General features: G+C 41.9%; 1 protein-coding gene across 4 annotated transcripts in view; it reads right to left on the bottom strand.

The window, feature by feature from the left end:
• Window positions 1-12,057, bottom strand: part of LOC123593251 (centromere protein P) — a 237,672-nt gene that overhangs the window by 115,642 nt on the left and 109,973 nt on the right. The gene's annotated exons all lie outside the window — the stretch shown is intronic.

The raw sequence follows: 12,057 nt of genomic DNA, 5'->3' as shown, positions 1-12,057 counted from the left end.
GACACTTTTGGCACAGTATTAATGCTTTTTCATAGTAACATTACTGAAATACTCCAAATTATGCCTGTTATGAAAGATAATGCTTTATCTTAAATTACCCCCAAAACTAGATTTTAAGTAATTTTGAGGGTAGCAGAAAAATATTACATGTATGTAAGATGGGGTGGAGGGTTTGAATATCCAGGTCAGGAATGGGTAAATAGGTCTTGTTTTTCCTAGTGAGGGTCTCCAACTTTGGCACTGCTGGCATCCTGGGCTGGACTGTACTGGTAGGGGGTGGGGGATGTGGAAAGTCTCCACCCAGGAGACGCCAGTGTCAAATTGCAGCTGGTTGAGAATAATGCTTTATAGGAAATTTACTTAATTTCTTAAACTCTGACCCAAGTTTGGAAACCTAAAGCAAACAGTTACTTTTGTTTATAAAGCTGTAGGGATAAGATCCAAGTGTGATTAAGATAATAAAAGTTAACCACCAGTAGTGACATAACAGGATGAGCCCAGGAATACAGAGTTTGAGTTGGAAGAACAAACCCAGAAATCCAGCTCCATTTATAGCTCTGGCAAGTCAATATCTCTTTGAGCCAGTCTCCTCATCTACAAAGGGCAGTGGTGACAATACTGATCAGTTATGTTGCCATGAGATTGAATGCCAAAATGTATGTGAATTTTCAAGGAATGAGAAAAAATAATACTAAAATTTGTATGGAACCACAGAAGACCATGAATAGCCAAAGTAATCTTGAGAAAGAAAAAAGCTGCAGGTACCACAACACCAGATTTCAAGGTAAACTACACAAAGCTGTAGTGATCAAAATAGTATGGTTCTAGCACAAAACTCATAGATCAATAGAACAGAATAGAGAGCTCAGAAATAAACCCATATTTATAGGTCATTTAGTCTACTACAAAGGAGGCAAGAATATACAATGGGGGAAAAGACAGTCTCTTCGATAAATGGTACCGGTACCGGGAAAACTGGACAGCAACATGCAAAAAGAAAGAATCTGGACCAGTTTGTTACACCATACACAAAAATAAACTCAAAATAGATTAAAGACCTAAATGTCAGACCCGAAACCATAAAACTAAAAGAAAACATAGACAAATAATCTCTTGAACATTGGCCACAGCAACATATTTATGGATATCTCTCCCCAGGCCATGGAAACAAGAACAAAAATAAACTACTGGGACTACACCAAAATAAAAAGCATTTGCACAGCGAAGGAAAGCATTAACAAAACTAAAAGACAACCTATTGAACAGGAGGAGAGATTTGCAAATGACATATCCGATAAAGGGTCAGTATCCAAAATATATAAGGAACTTATACAACTCAACACGAAAAAAGCAAACATCTGATTTAAAAAAGGGCAAGAGTCTGAAGAGACATTTTTCCAAAGAGGACATTCAGATGCCAACAGACATATAAAAAGATGCTCAACATCACTCATCATCAGGGAAATACAAATCAAAACCACAATGAGGTATCACTTCCCACTTGCACAAATGGCTAAGATGAAGACGACAAGAAATAATAAGTGTGGAGGAGGATGTGGAGAAAAAGGAACCTTCATGCACTGTTGGAGGGGATGTAAATTCATGGAGCCAGTGTGGAGAACAGTATGGAGGTCCCTCAAAATTAAAAACAGAAATACCGTATGAACCAGTTAATTCCACTACTGGTTGTTTACCCAAAGAAAATGAAAACACTAATTTGTAAAGATAGATGCACCATACATTTACTGCAGCATTATTTACAATAACCACGATACAGAAGCAGTCCAAGTGTCCATCCATAGATGAACAGCTAAAGAAGATGTGGTGTCTACATCTTTTTTATGGCTGAATACTACTCAGATGAATACTACTAAGCCATAAAAAAGAATGAAAACGTGCAATTAGTGACAATATGAATATACCCTGAAGGTATGATGCTAAGTGAAATGAGTTAGAGAAAGATAAATACTACATGACTACTTATATGTGGAATTTAAGAAACAAAACCAACCAACAAACAAAAAACCAAACAGACTTAAATACAAAGAACAAACTAGTGGTTGCCAGAGGAGATGTGGGTGGGGGGATTAAGGGTACAAACTTCCAGTTATAACATAAGTCACAGGGAATATAGTCAATGCTACTGCAGTAACGTGTGGTGACAGATGACGAGTATGTTTACCACACTGAACACTGAGTGCTGTAAAGACCTGTCCAATCAGCAGAAACTAATATAACAGTGTATGTCAACTATACATCAGTTACAAAAACAAAATGTGAAAATGATTTGTAAGCCATAAAGTTTCATAAAATATCAGTAACTGTTATACTGGACAATTACTGACTGATGAGAAAAATTAAAGACTGTGATGTCCTTAAAGAGATTGTATTACATTGATAATCATATTAAAATTAAAATATTCTAAAGTTCCAATGATTTCAATAACCCATTTTACTACAATGTATCATAAAAATAAAACTGTGTTATCATGTCACTTACAAGAACATAAAAAAGTCAAAGTTCACTGAAATTGTAAAAATCCAGGTCTTGAAATTAATAATCAAATTCATAAGGTTAGAATTACCTAAACAGCACCTTGGTGGCTCAGTGGGTTGAGTGTCCGACTTCAGCTCAGGTCTTGATCTCACGGTCCATGAGTTTGAACCCTGCATCGGGCTCTGGGCTGGCAGCTCAGAGCCTGGAGCCTGCTTCGGATTCTGTGTCTCCCTCTCTCTCTGCCCCTCCCTGCTCATGTGCACATATGCACATGCACACACTTTCTCAAAAATGAATAAACATTGGGGCGCCTGGGTGGCGCAGTCGGTTAAGCGTCCGACTTCAGCCAGGTCACGATCTCGCGGTCTGTGAGTTCGAGCCCCGCGTCGGGCTCTGGGCTGATGGCTCAGAGCCTGGAGCCTGTTTCCGATTCTGTGTCTCCCTCTCTCTCTGCCCCTCCCCCGTTCATGCTCTGTCTCTCTCTGTCCCAAAAATAAATAAACGTTGAAAAAAAAATTTAGAAAAAAAAATGAATAAACATTAAAAAATTAAAAACAAACAAAAAAAAATTACCTAAACAAACAAATCAGTCTATTATCTCAGTAGCAGAATTTAAAGTAGCTAAGTTAACCTTTTCCTTTTTTTTTCTTTTTTTAACGTTTATTTATTTTTGAGACAGAGAGAAACAGAGCATGAACGGGGGAGGGTCAGAGAGAGAGGGAGACACAGAATCCGAAGCAGGCTCCAGGCTCTGAGCTGTCAGTACACAGCCCGACGCAGAGCTCGAACCCACGAACCGTGAGATCATGACCTGAGCCGAAGTCGGACACTCAACCGACTGAGCCACCCAGGCGCCCCTAAGTTAACCTTTTTCTAAAAAAGAACAAAAAATTTCAAACTGCTGGAAATGATTCCTGAAATTACTGCAATTACTTTCCTGTTGTTAATGTTTGTTCTTCATCCCACAGCTGTTAACCATTTTTGGTTATAAGTTTACAAATAAACAAATCACTAATAAAAATTATAAACAACCAAAGTTTTTTGCCACAAACCCATTTTATGGTGAATATAAAATAGTACTCACTTGAAATCCATTAAAGTTTGGAAACAGATGAATCATGACAACTTACTGGGTTTATTAAGGACTGCAAGATACAAAAAAAATTTCAAGGGGTAGCTGGGTGGTTCAGTCGGTTAAGTGTCTGACTTCAGCTAGGGTCATGATCTCATGGTTCATGAGTTCAAGCCCCACATCAGGTTCTCTGCTGTTAGTGCAGAGCCCGCTTCAGATCCTTTGTCCCCTTCTCTTTGCCCTTCCCTCACTTCTACTCCTTCAAAACTAAACATTAAAAAATATTAAATTTTGATTTTAATTAAATTTCTTTTGTTTTTTGTGCTTTTAGTGTCACAGCTGAGAAACCGTTGTGTAATCCAAGGTCATAAAAACTGACATCCATGTTTTCTGCTAATATTCAGCAGTTTTAGCTCTTACACTTCGGTCTGTGTTCCATTTTGAGTTAATTTCTGCATGTGGTATGATGTGGACATCCAGTTGTCTTAGCACCTTTTGTTGGAAGCAGATCAGGATACGAACTACGTTCATCACCCCAGAGGCTCGTCCAAGCCCTTCCCAGGCCACACTTCCACCTCCCCCTCCTCCCTCCCCACCCCAGCAAACATCCATTCATTAACTCCTTCCTCCAATCAGAACTTGGTCACCAGCAGCACAGCTCACTCCTTAAAAGTTTCTTTTTATAAATTTGCCGAATAACTGCTAACCTGAGGAAACATAAGGGCAGTTCTGCTTCCTGGGTCCGTAAATCCCCCTCTCATCCATATGCCTAATCATTTCAATACCTTGAAGAAACCAAAGTGTTCCTCTCACCTAAAGGGTACTTGTAGCAATACTATATAATTCCACAGAAAACACAGAGGATGTTGGACTAAGTCTCAAAGGTGACTCTTAAGAATTCTAAGATGGGATTGAAGGAAAGGGTTGGCTATAAAACGGTATCCCCCAAGAAACAGAAGGACAAAGATGGAGTGGCATCTGGAGCAAAGGGACCAAGAGAACTTTGCAACTAGAAGCAACCTCACTCAAGTTCCTCTGATGAGCAAACTGTTTCCCCAGAGAGAACAGGAGACTTAAGACCCGTGACTTACGACAAGCTGTGCGGACTAGCCTCTGGGGCTGGTTAGTCACTGTGACCCTACAGCTATGGGGAGTCTACTGTCTCTCCCCATTTTGAGACCACAGAATAGCCTATCTCTAATTCACATACCTTAAAAAAGATACATATTTCTAAATTTTCCCCCCCAAAACGAGCCCATTGGGGCGCCTGGGTGGCTCAGTTGGTTGACTGTCCGACTTCGGCTTAGGTCTTGATCTCATAGCTCGTGAGTTCGAGTCCCGCATCGGGCTCTGTGCTGACAGCTCAGAGCCTGGAGCCTGCTTCCAATTGTGTCCCCACCTCTCTCTGCCCCTAACCCACTCGCATTCTATCTCTGTCTCTCTCAAAAATAAATAAACATTAAAAAAAATTAAAAAAAAAAAAAAAAAAGCCCCTTAAATTTATTAGACAATTGCCGAATTTTCACCATGGGAGGGCAGTCTTATTCTAATATACTGTGCAAGCCTGAAAATACAGACAACAGACATTAAAAAAAAATAATCTTAAACACTACTTTCATATTTTAAAAAGTTAAACACATGATGGGGGCACCCGGCTGGCTCAGTTGTTAGAGCATGTGACTCTTGGTCTTGGGGGTTGTAAGTTGAAGCCCACATTGGGTACAGATCACTTCAAAATAAATCTTTTAAAAAAAAAGGTGAACAAGAGCATCTACCTAGAAGCAGTCACACATGGTCTGACTAATAAAAAATAGAAAATTCCTAATTTCCTAATAACAATTAGGAAAACAAAGGAACGGAATATCTGAAAAATGGACAAGCAGAATTATGCTTTATATACTTATAGAATATCTAAGTATCCTCACAAGACTATACAATCTTGCAAGCAAGGGGTGCCTGGGTGGCTCAGTCAGTTAAGCATCCAACTTCAGCTCAGGTCATGATTTCAAAGGTTTGTGGGTTCGAGGCCCACATTGGGCTCTGTGCTGACAGCTCAGAGCCTGGACCCTGCTTTGGATTCTGTGTCTCCCTCTCTGCCCCTCCCCTGCTCGCACTCTGCCTCTCTCTCTCTCTCTCAAAAATAAATAAACATTTAAAAAAAATTTTTTTTAAATCTTACAAGAAAAGAACAGTAGCTAGCGTTTACTGAGCCCATACCATATGACAACAATAAACTAAGCATTTAAATGCAATGTTCAAATACCAAGCACTCAATCATCATGTTACCTTATGACAGCACATGCATGCACACACACCAGTTCCCCAAATCACAGAGAAACACAAAAAAGCTTGCAACAATGAAAACAATTTAGAAAAAGAACAAAGTTGGAGGATGTATACTACCTAATGGCAAAATGTAATGTAAAGCTGTTGTAACCAGTAAGGCTACAATAGAACAGAACTGAGAATCTAGAAACAAACCTGTACATTCACGGTTAACTGATTTTTGGTGAAGATATCAAGGTAATTCAATGGGGAAATAATCATCTTTTCAACACATTGTCCTGGAAGAGTTGGAATATTCGCGTGCAAATTCACATGCAAAAAAAAAAAAGTGAACTAATTAGACCCTAAGCTCACAATGCATTCAAAAACTAACTCAAAATAAAGGGCACCTGTGTGGCTCAGTCAGTTGAGCGTCCAACTTTGACTCAGGTCACGATCTCACAGCTTGTGAGTTCGAGCCCCTCATCGGGCTCTGTACTGACAGCTCAGAGCCTGGAGCCTGCTTCGGATTCTGCGTCTCCCCCTCTCTCTGTCCCTCCCTTGTTCATGCTCTGTTTCTCTCTCTCAAAATAAGTAAACATTAAAAAAAAACAACAAACACCTAACTCAGATCATAGCCCCAAATTTAAGGGATAAAACTACAAACTTCTGTAAGAAGATAGGAAGAAATCTTTAACCAGTTAGTCAGGCAATTAATTCTTAGACTTGACACCAAAAGGCATGAAAAAACTTATAAAAGAAAAAAAAATAATTTGGGCTTTACAAAATTAATGTATGTGTACCAAAAGACGCTATTAAGAAAATGAAAAACTTGTGCCATGGACTTGAAGAAAAAAGATTGTAAGCCATATATCTGATAAAAGGAAGGACTTGTATTCAGAATATGTAAAGAACCCTTCACTCATAATAAGACAAACAACCTAATTAAAACAGGCAAGGGGCGCCTGGCTGGCTCAGTCAGTAGAGCATGTGACTCTTGATCTCAGGGTTGTAAATTCAAGCCCCTATTGGGCTCTGAGATTAATTAAAAATAAAACCTTTAGGGGCGCCTGGGTGGCTCAGTCAGTTATGCATCCAACTTAGGCTCAGGTCATAATCTCACGGTTTGTGGATTCAAGCCCCGCATCAGGCTCCATGCTGGTGGTGTGGAGCCTGCTTGGGATTCTTGCTTTCTTCTCTCTCTCTGGCCCTCCCCCATTCATGTTTTCTCTCTCTCTCTCTCTCAAAATAAATACACTTTAAAAAAATAAATAAATAAAATAAACCTTTGAAAAAACAGGCAAAATTTGCTATACATTTTTATTGTAATTCCTACCAAAATTCCACCAAGATTTTTTGTAGATAGAGATGATGTTATTCCAAAACTTATGTGGAAAGGCAAAGGAACCAGAATAGGCACAATAATTCTGGAAGAAAGGGAAGACTCGTTCTATCTGATTTCAAGGTAACACCAAATGCTGAGGATGTATAGACAGTGGATCTCTCATACTTGGCCAGTGGGAATTTAAAACGGCAAACAGTTCATAAGATGTTTTAAAACTAAACATGGGCTTACCATGTGACCTAGCAGTTACAGTCCTCAGCATCTACCCGAGAGAGGTGGAGACAGATGTTCACATAAATATCTGTATAGGAGTGTTTACCGTATGTTTATTAGTAATAGCCCCAGACCAGAGCAACCCACAGTCTTCAGCAGATGAACAGTTAAACCACTCATAAATACATCCTTTTTAAGGAACAGTAGTAACAAAACAGAATAAATTGATATACAACCTGATCAACAACCTGTATGAATCTTCACAGACTGATGCTGAGTAAACTGTCAATTCCAAAAGGTTATGTATTATATTATTCCATTTATATAATATTCTTTTTTTATTTAAAAAAAAATTTTTTTTTAACGTTTATTTATTTTTGAGGCAGAGAGAGACAGCATGAACGGGGGAGGGCCAGAGAGAGAGGGAGACACAGAATTGGAAGCAGGCTCCAGGCAGGGCTCGAACTCATGGACCGCGAAATCGTGACCTGAGCCGAAGTCGGACGCTTAACCGACTGAGCCACCCAGGCACCCCTATATAATATTCTTAAAATAACAAAATTGGAACAACAGAATAGATTACCTGTCAGGAGCTAGGGAAGGGAGGGAGACAAACAAGACATTTCTGTGGCTATAAAAGGGTAACATCCTTTATTTGATGGCCGCACCCTCAATATCCTGGTTGTGGTAACTAACATATTATACAGTTTTGCAAGTTTTGATAACTATGTTATCATTAGGGGAAATAGGCTATAGCACACATAAGATCTGTGTTATTTCTTACAATGTGTAAGTGTCTGCAATTATCTCAAAGTAACATCTTTAATTTAAAAAATCAATTAAGAAGTACTGATTACAGTAGAATGTAAGGTATCAGATAAATCAACACCAGGGGCCACGTTAAGGATGGTTTTATAAAATAACCATATAGCTGGCAGACAGCTCAAGAGAAAAGGGTGGAATGTCCAGGAAAAACTCATTCTGCTGTGGGAACAGCGGCCTTTCACATTGAACAGGGGAAAGCCGTTGTTCAAGGGACACCACTGGGACATGGGGAGAGCGTCCGCAAAACATTCAGGTGAATGACACCATACAGGAAGTATAAATTCTAACAAATCAGAGGTTTAAGTGCAAAAACTAAAAACAATGAAAGAAACCGTAGTGGTCCTAGAAGAAACCGTGGGAGAATTTTTCTGATAATGGGGAAGTGGGGAAGGTGGTTCTGACTCTGACACAAAAAGCCATAGAGCCTTAAGCAGAAACGAAGAAACTCAACGTCGAGTCTTTGTGGCAAAACGGTCACGAGCAAAGTCAAAGGACAAATGACAAACTGGAAAATAACAGTTTTAAGTCACAGCACATAGGCCTAACTTCCCTTATAAAGAAATCCCAAAACTTAACCGGAAAAAGACCTACAACCCAACAGAAAAAAAAGTAAAAAAGACACGGGCTGCTCCAGAAAAAGCCGCAGACACAGATGTAAAATGTCAGAGATATTCCAACAGACTCACAGTAAGAAAAGGGGATGCTCCAAGCACGGCACCACTTTCACCCACCAGATCACCCTGATCAAGCAAGCACCGCAAGGGGGATTCGACACGTGCCCTTGATGCTCTCCGTGGAGAGCGTGCCCCCGTCTGCAGATTTACCCCTCAAGTGTAGCTGCACACACATGCAATGATGTATAAAAAGGTGTTAACTGCATCAGTGCTTATATTAGGAAAAGATTAAAAACATCAAAAATTTGGGGGTGCCTGGGTGGCTCAGTGGGTTGAGCGTCTGACTTCGGCTCAGGTCATGATCTCACGGTCCATGAGTTCAAGCCCCACATCGGGCTCTGTGCGGACAGCTCGGAGCCTGGAACCTGCTTCAGATTCTGTCTCCCTCTCTCTCTGCCCCTCCCCTGCTCATGCTCTGTCTGTCTCTGTCTCAAAAATAAATAAAAACATTAAAAAAAAATTTAAAAAATCAAAAATTTCATGCAAGAATTCTTTCTAAAAACAATTTTTAAATATATATATATTTGCTTCTAGGTGCATAAAATAAGTCTAGAAAGATTCACAAGAAAATAACCACACTATTCTACTGAAGGTCTCAAGGGCCGTGAAAGTGTCCCTGGAGTCCTACAACATATCGGTCCTTAGCAGTGGCTACTGGGACGGGAAGCAGGGGGTTGGGAATAGAAGCTGCAGGGAGTTTTCGTGGTATACCTTGTGACACAGAAATATGTATTTGGTGTCGGCCCCCAGTTCCTGACATACGGGTCCTAAGTCCTTGGAATTTCCTGGGTGGTAATGGTATCTTTTGTTCTAAGGAGGTGACTCTGGGTGGGTTCCTTGATGGCTGGTGGTCATAGGAAAGACCTGCCATGATTAGAAGCTTGGAACTTTCAGCCCCATCCCCCATCCTCTGAGGAAGAAGAGGGGCTCAAGATTGGGTTAACCATCCATCACACCTACATGCAGAAGCCTCCACAAAAACCCTTCAAGTCCAGGGTTCAGAGAGATCTTTGGCTGGTGGGCATGTCCAAGAACCGAGAGCAGAGTATGCCTCAATTCCAAGGGGACAGAAGCTCCTAGACTTAGGGCCTCCCCAGACCTCACATTACGTATCCCTTCATCTGGCTTTATGCCTGCAGCCTTTACCATATGCTTTATTAAATAATAATTCAATAAATATAAGCATTTGAGTTCTGTGAGCCATTGCAGCAAATTATAAAACCTGAAGAGGGGCTGTGGGAACCTGCAGCCGGGCGGCACAGAGGTGGTGGGTAAGCTGCAAACCTACTAGCTGTGCTGTGCCTGGCATCCAAGGTGGGGACAGTCTTGGGGGAGTGAGCCCTTAACCTGTGGGATGTGATGCCAACTCTGTAGAGACAGTGTCAGAAATGAGTTGAATGGTTAGGATACCCAGCTGGTGTCTGAAGGAAGAGGAAGGAGCAGGCAGCCGGAGGCCAGAAAGACAAGTCACCCGGTCCAAGAATGGGCAAGAGGTAGGTGTCAGAATTCTTTAAACGAGAAGGTCATGTTTGGAATGTATTTTTACTCATTTATATATATATTTTTAATTTCTTCTCTCCCCCTCCTCGGTTTTATACCAAACATGTTCACATGTTCTACTAACCGAGCCAGCCAGGTGCCCCTACCTTTGGAATTTATTTTAAAACATGAGGCAACACTGGAGGATTCTAAGCAGAAGCACTGTACAGTTAGATTTACTTTTATATAGAATAAATTGAAAGATGGGTTAGAGAGGGAGATGTGTGAACACAGGGAGACAAGTCAAGACACTACTGCAACATCTCAGGGAGAGTTGCTGGTCGCTGGAAAAAAGATGGTGGCGGGAAGACCACGAGACACAGACACAACACAAAGATACTCCTGTGCTAGACCACAAAGGGCTCAAGTAGCAGACCCAATCTGACAGTGAGACCGGTGGTTCTCAAGTTTTCATGGCACCCGCAACACATGCTAACAGTGTAAGTTCCTGGGGCTGCGTCTAGAGCTTCTGATTCTGCAGGTCCAAGGCACAGAGATGCTGCCACCTGAACTTTGGGTCAGCAGCCCCTGCAAATTCAGACACGGATGGCTCTTGCGCCACACTCTGGGATGCACTATTTAGAGAACTCCCAGACTTCTGGCTTCCATCAGACAGTGGGTGCAGTTGGCATGGGGCCACCATTTATGGGAAAAGAATGGAAGCCAGTAAGCGTGGGCAGATGCACAAAGATGGACTCTGTCTGCCGGGCACGTGTGACGTCTAGTGTTCAGACTACTGAAGGGCTCCCTGAATGGTCGCTCTGATGGAGGCAGTTCATCGGTGAAGGGTCACATGTGCCTCCCAAACTGATCTGATGTGGGATGCTGTGAGGCTGAGGCTTCCAAGCATGTCAGACCTAGATGCCGGTCCTGGCTGCCTCTCTGAGCATAACCTCCCTGCCCAGCTCACTCACCCCCGGCCATACTGTCTTCTCCATTCTGATACCAACTTGGCCTGTTCCTTCACTATATTCAGGTCTTTGCAAAACTATCTAAAATAGTAGCTTCCTTTCTTAAAACTTTTAACAACAGACTTTTACTTTTGGGAGCAATTTTAAGTTCACACCAAAACTGAGAAGGTACAGAGACTTCCTGTATCTCTTGCTTCCTGGTGCTACAGGTGCTCCCAGCTCATCGCGAATGCTCCGTGTCCCAGTCCTGCAATCAGTCATTTCTTCAAGGAGCCTGGTTTCTTTTACTGGAGAATGGTGTTTGAGGCCAAGATCTGGCTGTTTGCTGCTGTTGGACACTCACTGCTTCTCCGCTCTCCCAGCCGACAGAGCCAGGAGACAGGTGTTGTACCCCGGCCCGAGTGCACACACACGTCTAGAAACACGTCTGCCTGGCGCCAGCTGTGTGTGAGCAGCCCGCACGTGAGCTCATGCTGAGGTCTCCGCTCTGGCCCCTCGCTGCGTGTGTCGTTCCCACTGCCTCCCCCTGCTTGTCCATAACTTGCGTCCAGCAGCGGGACATCTGGCTCCGCCATCAGCCACACAGGTGTGCACAGGAGCGTCAGAACTGCTGGCCCGTGCCCATGTCATTCCTGTTAATCCCCCATCTTGCTTTATTCTCCTCCACTGCACTTGGTACCACTTCATCTATTTTCTATCTTCCTTTTCCTGACAAC

Source organism: Leopardus geoffroyi, chromosome D4, assembly GCF_018350155.1.
Source record: "Leopardus geoffroyi isolate Oge1 chromosome D4, O.geoffroyi_Oge1_pat1.0, whole genome shotgun sequence".
In the NCBI taxonomy this organism is placed as follows: domain Eukaryota; kingdom Metazoa; phylum Chordata; class Mammalia; order Carnivora; family Felidae; genus Leopardus; species Leopardus geoffroyi.
The sequence above is the reverse complement of the archived record's forward strand: the minus strand, read 5'-3'. Positions and strand labels throughout refer to the sequence as shown.